The sequence below is a fragment of the Anser cygnoides genome, chromosome 1, assembly GCF_040182565.1.
Source record: "Anser cygnoides isolate HZ-2024a breed goose chromosome 1, Taihu_goose_T2T_genome, whole genome shotgun sequence".
NCBI classification, from domain to species: Eukaryota; Metazoa; Chordata; class Aves; order Anseriformes; family Anatidae; genus Anser; species Anser cygnoides.
In genome coordinates this window covers 161929989-161952232 of record NC_089873.1, presented here as the reverse complement: position 1 = coordinate 161952232, position 22244 = coordinate 161929989, and the positions used below count along the sequence as shown (strand labels likewise).

Here is a 22244-nt window from a genome sequence, read left to right as displayed (position 1 = left end):
TATTTATGCTCATACTTTCATTTTAAACAGTATTTTTATATAGTTATAGACAGCAATCACATTCCCTCTCAGCATTTGTTGTATTTTTTTTCTGTACTGAGAAAGTAAAATTCATTTAGTTTCTACTTATAAAATTCCATTTCATCCTATTAATCTTTCTTAGTACAAACAAAGTTTGAATTGATCCTTCTTGAACTATAAATGATTAGAACTATATACTGTATTCTATGGAAAGCTCCAGCATTACTTTGACCAGAAGCAGCAATAAGCCCAACGATCTGTTTAAACTACCTTGTTCAAAAAATCCCATGATTTCCTCTTGCCTGAACTGACATCTTTGTCACACTGTGATAAAGTACTGGAAGTAGACAATTTTTCATCCTAGTAATTTCCAAATAAGAAAGTCCCAGTTCAGTCATTTTTGTTGCTAGCCCCTTTGTCAACATTTTTTGCATTTTTATTATTATTATTATTATTATTAAGTTATTTCCATTTCTATCAGTCCCTTGTCCAGGTTTACAAAGTTCTTTGTATGTGATATCTCAGTCTTCAGCATTGAGAACTTAAAGATAATGACTTTCCAGTCTGTCTCAAAAGCAAAGTTCATTAGTACATACCCAACCTATTGTATGTACTAATGAACTTTGTCAATGTATTTCACAGAAATGTCAATGTATTTCACAGAAATAGCTAGTTTACTGGTTATTTCACTTCAGCCTCATATTACTCCTTTCATTATTACCTGCTTCTAACTTCTTATGAGATAGCCGTCAATCACTCTGGAAGCTGTCAACTAATTCTTATTTTTTCCTATCCTGTCTGACATTATAGAAAATATTTTAGTCTTGGAGAATGAAGTGATCTACCGCATTTCCTGTAGCTAGAAATAAGTCTTTTTTTATCGACACATACCACATTAGTCCTGTATGATCTACCTCTTGTAAAAACAATAGAATTTTATAACCTATTCTATTTCTTAGATGTCTGCCTTATGTTATATTTTTCTTAAACCCTAATGGCTGCACTTTACTAAAATGAACAGAGCATTTTCATCGTACTTATTACTTATTAATTGCTTATTACTGTTTCTGACACTCATATCACATGGTACTGCTCAGCTTTACAGTTGGATTAAAGATCTATTTCTGAACTTGTAAACGATGAAGCTAATGAACCAATGCCATCATAGTCATACTCCTTTTGGATCTGAGCTGGCTCAACGTACAACTTATTTGAGCTTTTTCACTGTGCTTACCTCCCATTTGTTATTGACCTTCATGTCATTAGAGAAAACTAGTAACTCTGAACCTGAATCTAAATACATGCTGACTACTCTGATGATTTTCTTCTCCTTCATATGCCTGAAAATGGTTTCAAGGGTTAGCTGCTCCAGGGACTGAGGTGAGGCTGACCAGCCTGTAGTTCCCTGGCTATTCCTTCTTGCCCTTCTTGAAGATAATAGTGACTTTGGCCTTCCTCAGTGTTTATTGAGAATGACATCTGTCATCTCCCTCTGCACTCGTGGGTGCATTCCATTAGGGCCCATGTCCTGATGTATGTCTGGTTTGCTTAAATATTTCCTGGCCTGATCCTCTTCCACCAAAGGGTTCCTCTTCCTTGCTCCAGCCTTTCCCCCTGCTCTCTGGGACGTGGGATTTCTGCAGGCTGATCTTGCTAGTAAAGACTGAGGTGAAGGTGGTATTCAATACTACAGTCTTTTTCCTGTCCTTTGTAATCAGGTCCTCCATCTCATTCAGCCCTACATTTTCTGTGGTCTTATTTTTGTTACATATGCATTTACAAAAGCCCTCCTTATTGTCTCTGACATCCCTGGCCAGATTCAATTCTAGTTTGGATTTGGCCTTCCTAAGTTCATCCCTGTCTGCTTGAACAACATCTCTAGACTCCTCTCAGGTTACTCGCCCTTGTATGCTTTTTATGCTTCCATTTATTTATTTATTTATTTATTCATGTTTGAGTTTAGCCAGGAGTTCCTTATTCATTCATTTAGGCTTCCTGGCATTTTGCCTGACACCCTCTTCATTGGGATGGACCTCTCTTGAGCTGGTGGAAGGTGACCTCTGAGCATTAACTAGCATCTCATACCCCTCTATCCTCCACTATCCTCCAGGGCTTTATTTTATGCGACTTTTCCAATAAGATCTTTGAAGAGGCCAGAGCCAGATCTCTTGAAATCTAGGGCTGTGAGCTTGTTTTTTGCCCTCCTGCCTTCCCTCAGCATCCTGAACTCCAGCACCTCATGGTCACTTCAGCAAAGGTTACCTTTGACCTTCATATATCCCAACAAATCATCCACTGTTGGTGTATGATGTCAACAGGAGCAGCTTTCCTTTCCAGTTTTGGCACCACATAGGGCACCAAAAAGGACTCTGGTGGTTTTACCCTACTGTAGCTAAATTCCACCACAACCGCTCTCTCACTCTCTCTTCTCAGAAGAAGAGGGGGAGAAAACAGTATGATGGAAAGAAAAAAAGAAAGGCTTACAGGTTGGGATAAGGATAATTTAATTAAAGGGAAAAGAAAGAGGGAAAACAACACAAAACAAAACAAAAAACAACCAAAGGCTGCATGAAAACACAGAGAGAGAGAAAAAAATATTCTCTACTTCCCATCAATTAGTAATGTTGGGCCACATCCTGGGAAACAGGGCCTCAGTAAGTGTAGCAGTTGTTTGGGAGGACAGATGTCTTCATAACAAGCACCCCTCCCTCCCCCTTCTCCTCTCCTCCCCTCCCCCCATCCCCTTTTATTGCTGAGTGTGACATCATATTGTACGGAACGGTCAATTTAGGTCACCTGCCCTGGTGATGCCCTCTATGCTCTTCTTGCCCAACCTCAGCATACTGTCCCTGGGGGCTTTGGAGAGAGTCTTGATGCTGTGTCAGTATTGCTCAGCAATAGAAAAAAACATTGGTGTGATATCAATGCTGTTCTAGCTACAAGTGCAGAGCACAGCAATGTATGGACCACTGCAGGGAAAGTTAACTCCATCCCAGACAGACCAAGTACAGGTGTGTATGTTTAAGTGGCAGAGACTGAATAATGTTGTGCGAGGATGAAGCAAACAGCTGCTGGGGGTCCAGGAGTTTTCTTAAATCTAGGACTGTGGTGGTTTTACTCGGATGGGCAGCTGAGCTCCACCACTTTTGCTCTCTCACTCCTCTTCCTCAAAGGGAAAGAGGGAGAAAAAGTGATGCAAAGGGCTCAAGTGTTGAGATAAGAATGGGGAGATCGCTCAGCAATTATCGTGATGGGCAAAACAGACTTAGAGTAGGGACACAGTAGAATTTATTGCCTATTACTAACAGGCTAGAGAAGTGAGAAAAAAAAAGAAAAAAAAAAAAAAAAGAAAAGAAACCAAAACCACCTTCCCCCCATCCGCCCTCTTCCACCTCCTCTCCCCAAGTGGAGCAGGGGAACAGGGGAATGGGGGTTGTGGTCAGTCTATAGTACTTGGTCTCCACCGCTCCTTCTCGGTCACTCTCGTCCCCTGCTCCACGTGGGGTCCCTCCCATGGGATGCCGTCCCTCCCAAACTGATCCTGCGTGGGCTTCCCACAGGCAGCAGCTCTTCAAGAACTGCTCCAGATATGGGTCCGTACCATAGGGTCAATCCATCAGGAGCAAACTGCTCCAAACTGGGTCCCCCATGGACAGCAGCTCCTGCCAGGTCACCGGCTCTTGTGTGGTCTCCTCTCCACGGGCCACAGGTCTGGCCTGCAATCTGCTCCGGCAGGGGTCTTCCACAGACCGCAGCCTCCATCAGTGCAGGTCCACCTGCTCCACTGTGGTCTCCTCCATGGGCTGCAGCATGGAAGCCTGCTTCACCATGGTACTGCAAGGGCTGCGGGGGGACTGCCTGCTTCACCATGCTCCACTCCACATGCCGCAGGGGAACTTTGGCTCTGGCTCCTGAAGCACCTCTCCCTCTCCTTCTTCACTGACCTTGGCGCCTGTGAGGCTGTTTCTCACTCCTCTTTCTCTCCCAGCTGCTGTTTCCCAGCATTTTTTTTCTTTTTTTTTCTTTCCTTTTTTTTTTTCTCCTTTCTTAAATATGCTCTCACAGAGGTGCAAACAACATCGCTTATTGGCCTGGTTCTGGCCAGCAGCAAGGCCCTTATCTAACATGGACCAGCTTCTGGATTCTTCTCACAGAAGCCACCCCTATGGCCCCCCACTACCAAAACCTTGCCATGTAAAACCACTGCGAGGACCCAGAACAGCAGATAAACCCCATTTTATCACCAACTGAGTAGCTTATTGGACTGGGGGAATAGACACCCTTGTGTGAGGTGAACCCTCTGTAATTCCCATTAAATTTACAGATGAGTTCTTTACAGCCTTCGCAAAAGCCGCTTACATAAAAGCCACGTACGAACAAGAACCTTATGATATTCCACAGTCCGCTACAGTAAATTTTACAGTGTTAAAACCACTGATTAGTGGAGCCCCAGCAATTCTTAAACCCCTATCTAGCTACAACACGGGAGTGAATAAAAAGACACAGAGAGTAATGATGCACCAGGCAATGATGCTTGTAATGCTCTCTGTCACCTCCACTTCCCTACATGAACAGAATCAATGCATAGCCTTGTTAATTACAAACATGAAATGGGTTGGGATAGTTCACCAGCTGCAAAATGAAACCTGGGGCCCTGGATAAAAGATTAGAGGGTGAGGTTTGTGAAAGAGGAAGAAAAAAACTAGGTTAAAGGAAAATAAATATAAAGCCAGGCAAATGGAATTTAAGAAAATGAGAACTGAGCTATGGAAAAAGCATTAGCCTTAGGCATTCCCAGAACTTCGATTCAAGATCATCTTACTGACAAACATCTCTGACAAATGAAGAAGAAATGGTAACAACAAATGTGGAGAAGGCAGAGGTATTTAACAATTTCTTTGCTTTGGTCTTCACTAGTGGTCAGGCTTCCCAGATCTCTCGAGTCCCCGTACTGACAGGTGGGGGCTGGGGGAGCAGAGTCCCTCACACTGTAAGAGAAGAGTGAGTTCAGGACCTCATGACAAAATTTAACAAGTACAGTTCTATGGGCCGTGATGGTATGCGTCACAGGGTCCTGAGGGAATTGGCTGATGTAGTTGCCAAGCCACCCTCCATCATATTTGAAAAAACATGGCAGTCAGGAAAAGTCCCTGGTGACTGGAAAAATGGAAACATCACTCTCATTTTAAAAAAGAGTAGAAAGGAAGACCTGGGGAGCTACAGACCAGTGAGCCTCACCTCTGTGCCTGGCAAGATCATGGAACGAATCCTCCTGGAGGCAATGTTAAAGTACATGCAGGACAAAGAGGTGATCCAGGATAACCAGCATGGCTTCAACAAGGGAAAATCATGCCTGACCAATCTGGTGGCCTTCTGTCATGGAGTAATTGTATCAGTAGACAAGGGAAGACTGACCAATGTTGTCTACCTGGACTTCTGCAAGGCCTTTGACAGGGTGCCACACAACATCCTAATCTCTAAATTGGAAAAATATCAATTTGAACAGTAGACCATCCAGTGGATAAGGAATTGGCTCCATGGCCACACACAGAGTGGTGGTCAAGGTTTCTACGTCCAGGTGAAGGCTGGTGATGAGTGGTGTCCCTCAGGGGTCAATATCTACTTTTCAATATCTTTATCAGTGAGATAGATGATGGAATTGTGTGCATCTTTAGCAAATTTGCAGATGACACCAAGCAGAGTGGTGCAGTTGATAACAAAAAAGGAAGAGATGCCATTCAAAGTGACCTGGAGAAGTGGGAGAAGTGGGCCCATGTGAACTGCATGATGTTCAAAAAGTCCAAGTGCAAGGTGCTGCACCTGGGTTGGGGCACACCCAGACAGGAGTATAGACTGGGAGAAGAACTTAGTGAGAGTAGCCCTGTGAAAAGAGACCTGGGGGATCTGGTGGATGAAAGGCTCGACATGAGCCAGCAGTGCGCGCTTGCAGCCCAGAAGGCCAACTGCATCCTGGGCTGCATGAAAAGAGGCGTGACAATCAGGTCGAGGGAGGTGATTGTCCCCCTTTATTCTGCCCTTGTGAGGCACAGATTTGGGGCCTCCAGCACAAGAAGGGTCTTGATGTGTTAGAACAAGTCCAGAGGAGGGCTATAAAGATGATCAGAGGACTGGAGCACCTCTCCTATGAAGAAAGGCTACAAGAGCTGGAGCTGTTCAGCCTGGAGATGAGAAGGCTCCAGGGAGACCTTATTGCGACATTTCAGTACTTAAAGGGTGCTTATAAAAAAGATGGAGAAGGACTCTTTACTTGGGTAGATAATGATAGAACAAGGGAAAATGGTCTTAAACTAAAAGAGGATAGATTTAGACTAGACATTAGGAGGAAATTCTTCACTGTAAGGGTGGTGAGGCACTGGAACAGGTTGCCCAGAGAAGTCCTGGATGCCCCATCCTTGGAGGTGTTCAAGGCCAGGCTTGACGGGGCCTTGGGCAGGGGGGTTGACGTTAGACAATCTTCCAACCAATCTTCCAAGATACCTTGCAACCCAAGCTATTCTATGATTATATGATACTGGCATTATCTTGAGTCTAATTAAGTATTCCAGAAGTGAGATGGTAGTGGAGGGAAGGAGCATGTTTCAGCTCCTTTGGTACATGTTCCCAGGAAGAGAGACAACCCCTTTATTCCTCTTAGAGAAGAACTGCAGGGCATGAAAGAAAAAAATTAGTAATTTCCTGCAGGCAATTAGGTCTGCCTGTCCAGACAGTTATCAGTGGGTGAGAGATGATGGTCCATACACTTTGATTCCAGCTGGTCCTCAAGAGCAATTGGTGAAAATTTTAATAGATACCGGAGCACAATTTTCAGTACTAACACAACAAGATACTAAGAAGCTGTGTGTGAGACCCAGATGGCAAAGGGTTAAGATTACTGGTGTGAACAGAGCAAGTGTTGACTGCCAAACTGCAAAGGTCAGCTTGTGGCTCCTAGGTGAGAAGCACATGTTGGCTGCTCATTTTTTTGATCATCATGAAAATATTATGGTTTTTGATGTTTTGAATGGAGGCACGTGGCACCTCTTGTGTAACAGTGTAGGGTCCTTCAGTTCAAACCTCACTCCCTGCCCTGGTAGAAACAGGGAGTCTACAGCCTGTGTACTTTGTGCAGCCCCTGCAATCACTGTTTCAAAAATTACTAACGTACCACAATTTCTGCTGTGGCCTGACATGGAATTTCTGAAGTCATAACTGATTTGGAGAGATGGTAAATTATCTTCAGAAACCGCTGCCAATACAATTCACCTGTCTGGCCAGTTCAGAAATCAGATGGGAAGTGGTGTCCGACAATTGATTATCAGCACCTGAATGTTAATACAGCCCCGCTAACCACTGCTGTACCAAGTGTTCAAGGCCAGGTTGGATGAGGCTTTGAGCAACCTGGTCTAGTGGAAGGTGTCCCTATCCATGGCAGAGGGGTTGGAATTAGATGGTCTTTAAGGTCCCTTCCAACAAAAAACATTCTATGATTCTATGTTTATTATCCAATCATAAAACTTGCCATGAACATAGTGCATAGTATCTATGAGCTAAGTCTCATTCTTCCCTTTATTTTCCACTGCCTCTCATCATCTAGACTTTTATGCATGGTAAAAGCCTGATATCTGCTTAGGTAAGTGGATTTGACAGCATTTTGTTGCTTATTAGCTGGTATTTGCTCTTAAGTATTAAACTGCCAGAAGAAAGGATACCTTCAGTGCCTTTTTACACCCATCATAGACTTAGCACTGTGTAGGTCTGTGAATTTTTGCAAAGGAGATAGGAAATTGGCATTTTTAAGACTGTGGTGCATTTTAATGTAAAATTTGCTCATAATTTATTTTCAGAGTTTGGTCACTCCTCTGTCAATACCAGGTCAAGCACATATGATTACAGCTGCAAATTTCTTAAACCATGAATGCTCTTGGTACAGCTTGCAAAGGATGGTTTGGATTTTGTGATATGGTTTGGATGTGGTACTTCCTGTTAGTTGTAGATATGCGGAGAACTGAAATGAGGAAGGAGTTCCAACAAACAGCATTAAAAAAATAAATTATATTAGAAGCCAAGGATACCTAAAATAATTTTATAAGGCTTTATGGATGAATAAGTTAGTACCTTTATGTTAATATGATACACTGAACCCAAAACACACATCCTGACACAAGAATGTTCAGACTGGTTCTTTTTTTTTTCCTTTCTTTATATTTCTGGAATTCATATGACTCCATTTTGTTTCATCTTTGTCAATACAGTGATCCTATATAAAGAAGCCTTATTGTACATGACAATGTGTCCCAAAATAGTTACTTCTAATATGCTATATTTATCAACAAATAGAAATATTTTAATGATTTTCTGCTAACACTTGAAGGTATTTAGTGTGATACAGTACAGTTATTCATAGACTATTGCAATATATTTCAGTACTTTGACTTTAAGATTTCTGGCAGTACAAATTGCTGATATAGTATGATATAACTTTGAAGAAAAGATGAAGCTAGTTTCATTTATAATTTAGGCTATAGTTTATGAGAAAAAGATAAAAGAGAATAAATAAACTTTCCTCTTGACTAGCTAACTTTAATTTCTGACCACTACTGTTACATAGTAGTTGTTAAGCAGTTGGTATGGAACCTGACAGTACAGTAACAATATTTCTTCAGGATTACTGGGAGAAATGTACCTCACATACATACTCAGGCTCCCATTTTCATTATTAGGCCAGATTTAAAAGTTATGGTATGTTTGGACATCAGACTCAATTTAAAATCTGTATCAACTTGTCATTACTGAGAAGGCTTACATACACTGTAAGGTCAACAGTTTCCATTGACCAGGCTGTCATTTCTGATGTTTCAATGCAGTGTTTCAATGTAGTTTGGGCAGTTTTTTCCACAGCTTTAACAGTGGTTGTTTTCTATATTTGTGATGCTGAATCAAAAGATGTTTAGTATTATAGCAGTAAGACCTGTTGCTCTGCTCTGGAGCACCTCCTCCCCCTCTTTCTTCACTGACTTTAGTGTCCGCAGGGTTGTTTCTCTAACACTGTTCTTACTCCTCTTTCTCATAGGACCTGCACAGTGCTTTTAGCCCTTTCTTAACTATATAGAGGTACCACCACCAGCTAGAACTGGCTCTGTCAGATATGAGGGACAATTCCCGATCTCATCTCACATATGCCACCTCTGTACCTCCACCTCACCCCCTGCTGTCAAAACCTTGCCATGTAAACCATGTAAACCCAATAAATATTCCTAACACTCTGAGGAAATTTGAGGGCAAATTTTCCTTTGTTCTGCTGCTGGGAATAGGAAAACATTGCAGCTAGTGCATTCAAAAAAAGTTTGGAGATCTTTATAAATTTAAAATTGCAATTGTTTTACTACTTGAAATCACTGAACATTTTAGATTTAATTTCAAATAGTTGGGATATTCAGGCATATTGGTGTAGTCATATAAACATTCAAGATTTGATAATTAGGGGGTTAGGGGGTAATAAGTTAGAGATCTATAAGATCAAAGTGACATGAACATGTGACCAGCAACTCATTGTTTCTTATCACATAATTTCTTATTCTGTAAGTCTGTTGGGGGAGTCAGTGAAATTACTGGCATGGAGTATTATTACTTGTATCCCTTTTCATGGATTTTTTTTTTTTCTATAATTATTGGCTCCTGGTACAGGCATTATTAGATTCTTGCATTTTTTTTGCTATTGTACAGTTTCATCACTAATTTAGTTTTGTTGCCTCACTTTCGCTTTCATATCAAGAAGATTCAGAGAAGACTTGGACTGCATATGCCATTTTTCATAAGGAAACAGCCTTGTTTATATATCGATCTAAGACATTTTTCTTACTACATTATTGCTTATGGTATTCAAGGAAATAATTACAGGTTTGTAAATATCTTTGCAAATTTTAAGCACAAAAGCTTGCATATTAATATTCAAGATCATATTTGCTTATCTCTATAAATATAAATAAACTTTACCTTTATTTTATTTCTTATTTGCCTTTTTTTTTTTCTCTAATAGATTTTATTTTGATTCCATGGACAACTGGGTGTTTAATAGTAACTTTAGAATTTCACTTCATCATTTAATTTTTCAGGTGCTGTTACATGACTAAAGAACAGAAAAACCAAGATTTCAATAGTTAAGGTACTTAAATTTGTACTGACTCATTTTTCAAAGTATGCAGAGTTTTCAAACTAACAAGTTATCTGCAAAAAATAAACTTGAAAACTGGAATTAAATGCATGGCCACATCTATTTTGGTGTGTCAGAATGCTAGTACAGCATATACTTATGTCTTTCAACATATTAGGATATCACATTCATCTCTATGTTACAGGTTTTGCCTGGATGTTAGTAAATTCCAGGATGTGTTTCAGTGACTTTAGGAATATGATTTGAAATCTAGACTGATTATTAGAATCCTTGTACTATTTTAAAACTGCAATTATTCTTTTTAACTTCATTTGTCATCTTTCTCAATGGCTTTGTCTTAGCCAAGTTTTCCATCATTTCTTCACCGCCAATGTTCATGTACTAACAACAGTCTTCTTTCTTCCTGGTATTAACCAACATTTGCTGTTATTGTCCTTGTCAATTTCTTCAGCACTTTACCCAAGGGATCTTGAAAACAAAACAAAACAAAACAAAACAAAACAAAACAAAACAAAATCCTAAAGCATGGCAGTATTCTGTTTCCTAACTTCTATTTCAATGCTTTATTGATACTAACTTTGTACCCTATTGCTAAGACAAAGCATTAACTAGACAGACGTCAGAAATTTCAGGGAACTCTAGCATCACTTCAGTGTCTTTTGATCTTGGTCACTTGGTCTATCTAGCTATCTGTCTATCTATCTGTAGGCAATAATATTAGCTTTAACAGTAATGCTTACTCCAGCTTTATCATTAAAGAGTCCATTAAAAATGTGAACTTGAAAATACCCAGAAGACTTAAGAACTAAAGCTAGCATAATGAATGTGAAGTTGGGTTGGCATGTAACAAACACAATTTTACATAAAGAATGAACATAATTTTATTCCTATTGATATGCTAATATGTTAGAGAATCTTCAGATGCTTGTTTGGAAATTATCAAGACAGCTGCAAATCAAGTAGTGTTAACTGTATATTTACAACTGTAATATATTTTATTCATTCATCTGGTAATTTTAGATTATACATTTTCAGTAGTTTATGCTTCCTTGAAGATTGTTGTGTCTCTTCCTGGGGTCTTTGCAATGCTGTATATTCATATCAAATGATGCTAAATGAAGGATAAATTTTCACAGATTAGATTATAAAACAGAACTCTTGGATTATAAACCAGAGCTGTTTGTTGCCAACTTTTGCTTGTCTATTCCTTTTGATACTAACTTAGAATCATAGAATGGTTTGGATTGGAAGGTGCCTTAAAGATCGTCTAATTCCAACCCCCCTGCCATGGGCAGAGACACCTCCCACTAGACGAAGGTGCTCAAAGCTCCATCCAGCCTGGCCTTAAACACTTCCAAGAATGGGACATCCACAACTTCTCTGGGCAACTCATGATTTTAGTAATTTGATGACCATTCAGGAAGTCACAAGGGGGCAGAATCATAGTTCCAAGTCACAGCTGTATCATAAATACTATACTTACTGTGCTCTAAAGCCTGACTATATGAGAGACAAAGAGGTAGTTCCTATGCCTTATTTTCCTTTGAAAAAGAATGTTTGTAGAAGAGTTCCTTAACTGTTGGGGCAAACAGGAGAAGAAAAAAAAAAAAAGATATAAATTACTTTATTTGAATATGGCTGTAGTGTGAAACAAGAAAGGGACAGAGATAAGTCATCAGTCTCAAGTCCAGACAACACAGATTAGCAAGTGACCATACTTTTTAGGGTTAACTCTCACTGTAGAATTTTTATTTATTATTTTATTTTATTTTATTTTATTTTATTTTATTTTATTTTATTTTATTTATTTTATTTTATTTTATTTTATTTTAATTTTAATTTTATTAATTTAATTTAATTTAATTTAATTTAATTTAATTTGTTGTTGTTGTTGTTGTTGGAAAGAATTGAATAGAAAAGTTCCAACAAAGCCAGAGAACAAGCTGACAATAAACAGGAAGATTATTAAGGAAGTCCAGTACTTAAATCTCCATTCTAGCCTTTTTTATTAAACATAGGCATAGTCTTGAATACTAACAGATAACTTCCTAAACAGTTCTCTAAAACTCCTTTTTGACTTTTGCACTTATGATTATAGCCTCTAAATGATGTATTGCCTCTTACTCCTCTGAACCATGAACTAAAGTGAATGTAAGCAAGCTTTTTCCAACTTTTTTGACAAAAAAAATAAATACAAATTTTTTAAAGCGTATGATCTTTGAGAAATGGAAGACCATTCAGCTCATATTTGAACCCTTAGTAATGCTGCCGTATAATTTTCCCTTTTCATTTTGCCTGTTTCATTTGATGGGCAGCACTCAGCAGATACCAGGGGGATTTATTTGAACACACGCAGACAATTTTTTTTTAAATGAACTTTAAGACATCTATTTTTTAATTAAATTAATCACATGCCAAATACTTTTTATTATTATTATTATTAATTAATATTATTATTTTAAGATACAGATACCCACAGTGCAGATACCAAAGGTACAAAAGGTGAATCTTGCCTACCTCTTAGGCATATAACAGTTGAGAATGAGACAATATCCTGATAGCTTAAATTTCAACTAATGAAACAAGAAATTGTTGTTCATTTGACTGTTTTGGTGTTGTTTTTCCAAGCCTAGAAAATATCTGATGCTTTACCTCAGAAACTAGGTATCCAATAGCAGACATTTCATGTCTGGAAAAAGCAAATATTCTGTTCTTAACTATAGTCACTTAAAGGCAGCAATTTTATAATTGTTTTTGTTTGTTTGTTTGCCACACTGTCATATATCCACAGTGAGTTTGAATGCAGTTTTGTGGGTTGGGTTGTTGTTGTTTGTTTCTTTGCTCAGTTTGGTTTTGTTTTTCTTAATTTGCATGCTGTTTTATCCTTTGGAAAAATAATTTGCCAGTGCAATCAAACTCTGCAGTTCTTCTGTACTAGATAATAAAAGATTGCAGGTATGAAACAGTGACTTCACACCTACTGGAAGCTGTTTCTAGCTGACTGAAGTCTAGCAAAGCACAGAAATCAGATATGATGTATTTTTATTAAGTTGACTGCTTGCTTAAAAGGTCGTCTTGATATTCTAATTCTCCATTATGCTCTTAGTCTTGCATCAGTAGTAAAAAAGTATGGATCATTTGGGCTTAATAATATGCATTGAACATTACCTACCTGGACTTGTGCAAAGCATTTGACATTGTCCCCCATGATATCCTTGTCTCTAAATTGGAGAGACGTGGATTTGATGGATGGACAACTTGTTGCATAAGGAATTGGCTGGATGGTTGCACTCAAAGAGTTGCAGTCAGCAGATCGATGTCCAAGTGGAGATCAGTAACAAGTGGTGTTCCTCAGGGGTCAGTATTGGGACTGGTGCTGCTTAACACCTTTGTCAGTGACATGGAGAGTGGGATTGAGTGCATTCTCAGTAAGTTTGCTGATGACACCAAGTTGTGTGGTGCAGTTAACTTGTTGGCGGAAAGTGTGGGACCTTGACAGAGGGAACTTGACACACTTAAGTGTTGTGCTCATGTGAAGCTCATGTTCAAGATGGCCAAGTACAAAGTCCTGCATCTGGGTTGGGGCAATCCCAAGCATAAATACAGGCTGGGTGGAGAATGGATTGAGACCAGCCCACAGGAGATGGATTTGGGGGTGTTGATTAATGAGAAGCGCAACGTGAGCTGGCAATGTGAGCTTGGAGCCCAGAAAGTCAATAGGTTGCATCAAAAGAATTGTGTCAAGCAGGTTGAGAGAGGTGATTCTCCCCCTCTGCTCAGCTCTTGTGAGACCCCACTTGGAGTACTTGTTCTGGTTTCGGCTAGGATGGAGTTAATTTTCCTCCTAGTAGCTGATATGGTGCTGTGTTTGGGATTTAGGATGAGAATAATGTTGATAGCAAACTAATGTTTTAATTGTTGCAGAGCAGTGCTTACACTAAGCCAAGGACTTTTCAGCTTCTTGCTGTCATGCCAGTGGGCAGGCTGGGGGTGCAGCAGGAGCTGGGAGGGGACTGAACCAGGACAAGTGACCCAAATTGGCCAAAGGGGTATTCCATACCATACGATGTCATGCTGAACAATTAATATGGGGGGGGTGGCTGGCCAGGGTGGGGGGTACTGGCTGCTCGGGGCTAGACTGGGCATCAGTCAGTGGATGGTGAGCAATTGCATTGTGCATCACTTGTTTTGTACACATTATTAGTAGTGGTACTGTTATCATTATTATTTTCCTTTCTTTTCTGTCCTAATAAACTGTCTTTATCTCAACCCACAGTCTTTTTTTTTTTTTTTTTTTTTGCTTATTCTCTTCCCCCATCCCAGAGAGGGAGAGGGGAGGGTGAGCGAATGGCTGTGTGGTGCTTAGCTGCCAGCTGGGTTAAACCACAACAGTACTGCATTCAGTTCTGGGACCCCCAGTACAAGAAGGACATCAACCTATTAGAACAAGTGCAGAGGGCCATTATCAGAGGGCTGGAACACCTTTCCTTTGAAGACAGACAGGCAGAGATGGGGTTGTTCAACCTGGAGAAGAAAAAGCTCTGGGGAGACCCCATAGTGGCCTTCCAGTACCTACAGAGTACTGGAGGTGCCTACAAGAAATCAGGAAAGGGACGCTTTGTCAGACTGTGTAGTGATAGGACAAGTAGAAAAGGTTTTAACCTAAATAAGGGTAGATGTAAATTAGATATTCAGAAAAAAATCTTTATTCAGAGGTGGTGAGGCACTGGCACAGGTTGCCCAGAGAAGCTGTGGACGTCTCCATGCATGAAAGTGTTTAAGGCCAGGTTAGATGGGGCTTTGAGCGACCTGGTCTAGTGGAAGGTGTCCCTACCCATGGCAGAGGGGTTGGAATTAGTTGATCTTTAAGGTCCCTTCCAACTCAAACAATTTTATGAATGCATTATTCTGTGTTTAAAAACAAACAAACAAAAATGTGAAAAGGACTAATTATAACAAAAATGTTTGAATGTTCACTTAATGTTTCTGCCTTCTCCAAAAGTTTTTTTCTCTCTCTCTTGTTTTTTTTTTTCCTAAGAATAATGTGAACCATATCACTGACGCGAAAATTCAAACCATTTAAAACAGTTATGAGTGAAGTTCATTAAAAATAAAATTTTGTGGCTTAAGAGTAATATTTAAATATTTTGGGGGGAATTTCAGTATTTTTTTTTTTTTAATTTATTTATTTTGTAAATTGAAAAAAGTAACTGACTGAGTGACTATATTGTATGTGAACATTAAAGGTTCACCTAACTGATTCTTCAATATAGTTCTGTAGTCCAGAGTTCCCATGCATTCACAATGATGAGATGGATAGTTAAAGGTTATCTTATGAATCTGGAAATGTCAATGGAAACATTGATAAGGGAAACAATGGAAAAAGGGATAAAATATAACTGACATTTTATATATAGTAGACTTACTCTGTCAGCCTTCTATTACTTTTCTCTGTAGGCCTTATTTTTATATCACAAATTTGCACGCTACTTTCCCTGAGAATATTTTTAAAAGTACAAGTAAATTTACTTGTCAATATAATGTATAATATAATAAATACTTGTTCTCTTTATATACATATATATATATCACAGAATCACAGAATCATCTAGGTTGGAAGAGACCTCCAAGATCATCTAGTTCAACCTCTGACCTAACACTAACAACTCCTCCACTAAACCATATCACTAAGCTCTAAATCTAAACATCTCTTAAATGCCTCCAGGGATGGTGACTCAACCACTTCCCTGGGCAGCCTATTCCAATGCCTAACAACCCTTTCAGTAAAGAAGTTCTTCCTAATATCCAACCTAAAACCTCCCCTGGCACAACTTTAGCCCATTCCCCCTCGTCCTGTCACCAGGCACGTGGGAGAATAGACCAACCCCTACCTCGCTACAGCCTCCTTTAAGGTAACTGTAGAGAGCGATGAGGTCACCCCTGAGCCTCCTCTTCTCCAGGCTGAACAACCCCAGCTCCCTCAGCCGCTCCTCATAAGACTTGTTCTCCAGACCCCTCACCAGCTTCGTTGCCCTTCTCTGGACTTGCTCGAGCACCTCCATGTCCTTCTTGTAGCGAGGGGCCCAAAACTGAACACAGTACTTGAGGTGTGGCCTCACCAGAGCCGAGTACAGGGGGATAATCACTTCCCTAGACCTGCTGGCCACACTGCTTCTGATACAAGCCAGGATGCTGTTGGCCTTCTTGGCCACCTGAGCACACTGCTGGCTCATAGTCAGCCGGCTATCAACCAATACTCCCAGGTCCTTCTCTGCCAGGCAGCTTTCTAACCACTCATCTCCCAGCCTGTAGCTCTGCTTGGGGTTGTTGCGCCCCAGGTGCAGGACCCAGCACTTGGCCTTACTGAAATTCATACAGTTGGCCTCAGCCCATGGGTCCAGCCTATCCAGATCCTCCTGCAGAACCTTCCTATCCTTGAGCAGATCAACAGATGCACCTAACTTGGTGTTGTCTGCAAATTTACTGAGGGTGCACTCGTTCCCCTCATCCAGATCATTGATAAAGATATTAAAGAGCACTGGCCCTAATACTGATGTAATATCTTCATGGCTTTTTAGCATTTTGATGTTGTTGTTGTTTGTTTGTTTTGTTTGTGTTGTTGTTTTTTTTTCCTGTCCTTTGAGAATACTTAAAAATAATAATCAACAGTCAATGTATAAGACACAAACACTTTGAAATAATACTTTTCTATGCATCTGATGTGTCTGGTGATTTTTCTGGATTGTATCTGTACAGATTGTAAAAGAATGTATTTTATTTGAATGAATTTATGCAATAATTTTACTGATACAAAATTTTAAGTATCTACTGACATCTGCTAAAACCAGTGTGTTTTATGTGATTGCCAAATGGTGTTTAAAAAAAGATACCTCCATTTAAAAAAAAAAAAAAGAAAAAAAAGTAAATTCTGCCTGTAGTTCAGTACAGGAATTTTCCATTCAGCCATTGTGTTCAGGGTTTTGTTAATACATTATTTCAATTTGTCTGTTTAGCAAAATTTCAGTAGTTTCAGTACCTTCCCTTATTTTGTTATGAAAGTTGTATCTTCACAGCAAAAATTTGAATTTATTTAAAAAAAAAAAAAATCATACACCTAATCTGAAAAAGTAGGCAAGTGCAAGAATAAACATCTTTATTCGTATGTGTGTCTTATTATATAATTTATATATATATAAAAATATATATATATTATATGTAAATTATGTGTATAATCAATTATATATAATTTAATCATATTATATATACATAAGATACCTACATTATTTTCTCATTTTATATATATATACACACCTAAGAATTCTAACATAAAATCTTTTTGACTGTAGCTCTCAAATGATCTATAAATTACATGAAAGTATTGGATGCATTTATCATATCAAAAATTTTATCTTATTTTATATATTATTATTTTATCTTATTTTATATTTGAATTATATATTTATGTTAGAACAACCTTTAACAGGAGATTGATTACTTTTCTTATTACTGGCTGGGAATCAAGGAACTAATGCTAATTTTCAGTTTTTTATTCAGATATTGCATATAATTTCACCTGCTTCCTTAAATATATCCAATATTCTGTATGTTGATAAAACAAGAAATTGCTTTATTTTTTTTTTCTTAAGAGCTCCAGAGTTGACACTGACATGAAGATAGATACCAAAAGGTATGGTTGCCTTATATATTTGATTGCAGTCACTGAGATTTCATAGAATAAAGTTGTTTTTGTGTGTTGTTTTTTATTTTATTTTATTTATTTTATTTTATTTTACTTTACTTTACTTTACTTTACTTTACTTTACTTTACTTTACTTTACTTTTTTACTTTACTTTACTTTACTTTACTTTACTTTACTTTACTTTACTTTACTTTACTTTACTTTACTTTACTTTATTTTATTTTATTTTATTTTATTTTATTTTATTTTTTTATTTTATTTTATTTTATTTTATTTTATTTTATTTTATTTTATTATTTTTTTTGTCTAGCAAAACCCAAGAAAATAGCAGTAAAGATTTCTAAAGACTTGTTTCTTCTCTCTAGACCAAAGCCTTTGGATTTATGCAGACTCATAGATTGTGGTTTAGAATTCATTACAACAGTTTTGTTGAAAACAACAACGAAAAGCCTGTTTCAGTGTCATTACTGTAATTGACTTATCAAACTTTAGGGAAGCTTTAAATGAGAAAAGGCTAATTCAAGATCCTTTGTCTGCAACATAAGCTAAAACTAGATAACGGTAATAACTTTTTTTTTCTTTTTTTCTTTTTTTAGGAAAATATTCATTATTTCTTCTGCAAGAACATTTTATCTTATTTTTTTAATCTGTGAATTTGGTAATAAAATACTTGTTCATATTGTTCTGCTAGTTGTGTTAGCTCTACACAGAAATAAGTCAAAATAGCATTTTACTAGTGTAATCTCTATCACTTGTGAATGTAAACTCCACATGCAAATAAAAATATTTAAACAGTAAATTCATTTAATGTTAGTAGTGTTGAAAAGAGAAAAGTTTTATAAACTCAGAAGATATAAATAATCTCAGATTCTGGTTATCATTCTTCTTGTTATTTACATGACCAGCTCTTTTGATGGGTAACATTTTCATGTTGTCTTGTATTTGTTATCAATCCACACCTGCCACTAAAACTTGGAAAACAGTATTTATATACTCATATACAGGATTAACTATGCTTTTTATTCAAATGCAACATTTCTCTATGAAAAACTTTTAGATATTTGCTCTTTTCTTGTAATGTTCAAAACTGTAATTCTGGAATAATAACATTAGAATGTATTAATCAATGTGGCTATCATATTAGAAGAAGTAAGTGTATTCTAGATATGCTTTATCTAGTCTAGAAGCTGCCACATCTTAGGTAAGGGTCAGTTTCAGCAGGCTCCCAAGGGACCTGCTGCTGGCCAGAGCCTAGCCAGTGAGTGATGTTGTTTGCACCTCTGTGAGGGAAAAAAACTGCTGCGCAACAGCAGCTGGGATAACAAGGAATGAGAAGCAGACCTGCAGACACCAAGGTCAGTGCAGAAGGGGGGCAGGAGGTGCTCCAGGCATGCAACAGAAGTTCCCCTGTGGCCTGTGGTGAGGCCCCTGGTGGAGCAGGCTGTCCCCCTGCAGCCCATGGGTCCCACACGGAGCAGATCTTCACGCTGCAGCCCGTGGAGGAGCCCCCTGTGGAGCAGGTGGATGTGGCCTGGAGGAGGCTGCGGCCCATGGAGAGCCCCCGCAGGAGCAGGCCCCGGGCCGGAGCAGCAGCCCGTGGAGAGGAGCCCATGCAGGAGCAGGGGGTCTGGGGGGAGCTGCTGCCCGTGGGGGACCCATGTTGGAGCATTTTGCACCTGGTGGATGGACCCTGTCCTACTGACCCATATCTAGAGCAGTTATTGAAGAGCTGCTACCTGTGGGAAGCCCACGCAGGATCAGTCCAAGGAAGGATGATATCCTGTGTGAGGGACCCCATGTTGGAGCAGGGGCAGAGAGTAACAGTGAAGGAGCAGAGGAAATGAAACTTTAGGGACAGACTGCAGCCCCTACTCTCCATTCCCCTGCACCGCTCGAGGGGAGCACTTCAAAGAAGATGTATGTGGGGAAGGTGTTTTTGTTTATGATGAGTTTGTTTTGCCCCTGACAATAACTGTTGAGTGATCTCCCTGTCCTTATCTCAACCCTTTCCATCGTGTTTTCTCTCCCTTTCTCTTTGAGGAGGGAGAGAGAGAAAGCAGTTGTGGTGGAGTTCAGCTGCCCAGCTGGGTAAAACTACCACAACTCACAAAGACCTAGAACCAGTATCTCAAATTCGTTTAACGCATTTCCCCTATGAAATGTAATTTCTTAAGTCGAATCTCAGAATTAGGACTGCAGCTAAAGTGTTACCAATGGTTTTGCTTTAAATAAAATCTAAAGAATATCTAAATTATACCTTATTAAGCCTTCAAATAATTTTCATATAATCATAGAATTATTGAATATCTTGAGTTGGAAGCTCCTCCCCCAGTCCAGGGCTGAACATTTGGTGGCAGTTTCCTCCTATCACCAATAATTTAGAACTTGACTATTTCATGGTCATTATGGCCAAGACAGCCACCAATTGCCACTTCACCCATGAAACGCTCTCTGTTTACAAGCAACAAATCTAGGAGGACCTTTTCTAGTTGGCTTTTTGGCTTTTTTTTTTTTTTTTTAGCTTTTTAATTTTTTGGGGGGTGCTTTTTAGTTGGCCTTTTTTTCAACCTTTTCTAGTTGGCTCTCTGCCACGCTTTTGGTTGAACTAGATTTAATTTTCTTTGTAGAGGCTCATACAGTGCTGTGTTTTGGATTTTTAATGAACATAGTAGTGGTAACACACCAATGTTTTCAGTTGTTGTTGAGCAGTGCTTACACATAGCCAAGGAGTTTCTTGCTTTTCATGATGTCCTGCTAGTGAGGAGGCTGGGGGTGCACAAGAAGCTGAGGGAGTACAAAGCCAGGACAGCTGACCCAGACTGACCAAAGAGATGTTTCATACTATGTGATGTCACAATTAACAGTAAAAGTTAGGGTAAAGAAGAAGGAAGGGTGAAGGCATTTGGAGTAATACTGTTTGCACAAGATTTTGTGTGGGATGAGCCCTGCTTTACTGGAATTGGTTGAAAATCTGCCTGCTGATGGGAAATAGCAAATATATTCCTTGCTATTAAGAGATAGGACTAGAGGGAATGGCCTCAAATTGTGCCAGGGTTGGTTTAGGTTGGAAATTAGGAGATATTTCTTCTCTGAAGGAGTAGTCAGGCATTGGAATGGGTTGCCCAGGGAGGTGGTGGAGTCACCATCCCTGGGGGTATTGAAGGGAAGGTTGGATGTGGTGCTTAGGGACATGGTTTAGTGGGTGAAATTTGTAGTAAGGGGATGGTTGGACCAGATGATCTTAGAGGTCTTTTCCAACTGTAATAATTCTATGATATGTGAGGGCAGCCATGATGTTGTATTTTCCTCCAGTATTAATAATATAGATTTTTTTTTCTCTTATGTCTTATCACATATTCTATTTTATTAAGATGTTAATGAGACAATTGCACATTTGAGCCCTTGTTTACCCCTGCACTAACTTAGAATTAAGCCTAAATAATACTGCCAATACTAGTGAAGGTATTCCATCACATGGCATGCCGTAACAGCAAAAATGTCCTGAAGCACGAGACAGAGATTGATTACTGAAGTTTTACAAATAGACACTGCTTGTTTAAATGTTTCAGCAAGCAATTATTGACTTCTTTTATCAGATCTGTAATTATTTGTACCTTGAAAGCTGTATGATCTGATTTATCAGTAGTTGCTTGTATTAAACAAAGAATTGATTTAACTTAGCTGGTCTACATTTTACTATACTAAGGCTGTAACTTTTTTTTTTCTTTTTTTTTTTTCAGCTGTCCACTGTTCTCCCACCCCATACTGTTCTTTTAATTATTAATATGCTTAAAGTTTTAATGCTTCCAATTTCACCATAGTTTCAACTTTCATTATTTGCCATGTGCCTCCCTGAAGTAATAGTGATCAATATTACAATTTAACACAGAGGACTTTACAATCAAAACCTGATTTCCAACTATGCTTCAAATTATGTTACAAGATGGTATTTCTTCAGTCAGGTGTTAATTAATATACAAGCTGCTCATACAGCTAGAGCAATTTTCTTAATATACCTGAAACAAGCATCCAAGAAAAAAAGAATTTGGCAGCATAAATAAGTAAATAGGAGTGCTGGAAGTCTGAAATCCTGAAATATGTTCCTCATGGCATGAGGAAGGTCTGGGTAGTCTACTGTCTACTATCAATTCCATCAAAGTTAACATGACTTGAACTTACCTGTAAATTATAAGACTCCTATGTTTAGCTGCCTAAATCTAGCAATGTGTTTCAGCTCAGACATCTAAATGCAGGTGACCTATTGCCTACATACAGGTGTCTAGTGCTTTTTAAAATTGTATATGTTGTCTGAGCTCAGGCTGATGGGCTGAGGTGTGCTATAAGGCACCTGC

At 38.9% G+C, this 22244-nt stretch overlaps 1 long non-coding RNA gene across 1 annotated transcript; it reads left to right on the top strand.

The window, feature by feature from the left end:
• Positions 1-2507: 2507 nt before the first annotated feature.
• LOC106044003 (uncharacterized) lies at positions 2508-18643 on the top strand. Its single transcript, XR_001212054.3, has 4 exons — positions 2508-3032; positions 10134-10183; positions 17839-17879; positions 18489-18643. It is a non-coding gene; the product is annotated as an uncharacterized lncRNA (long non-coding RNA).
• Positions 18644-22244: the final 3601 nt, after the last annotated feature.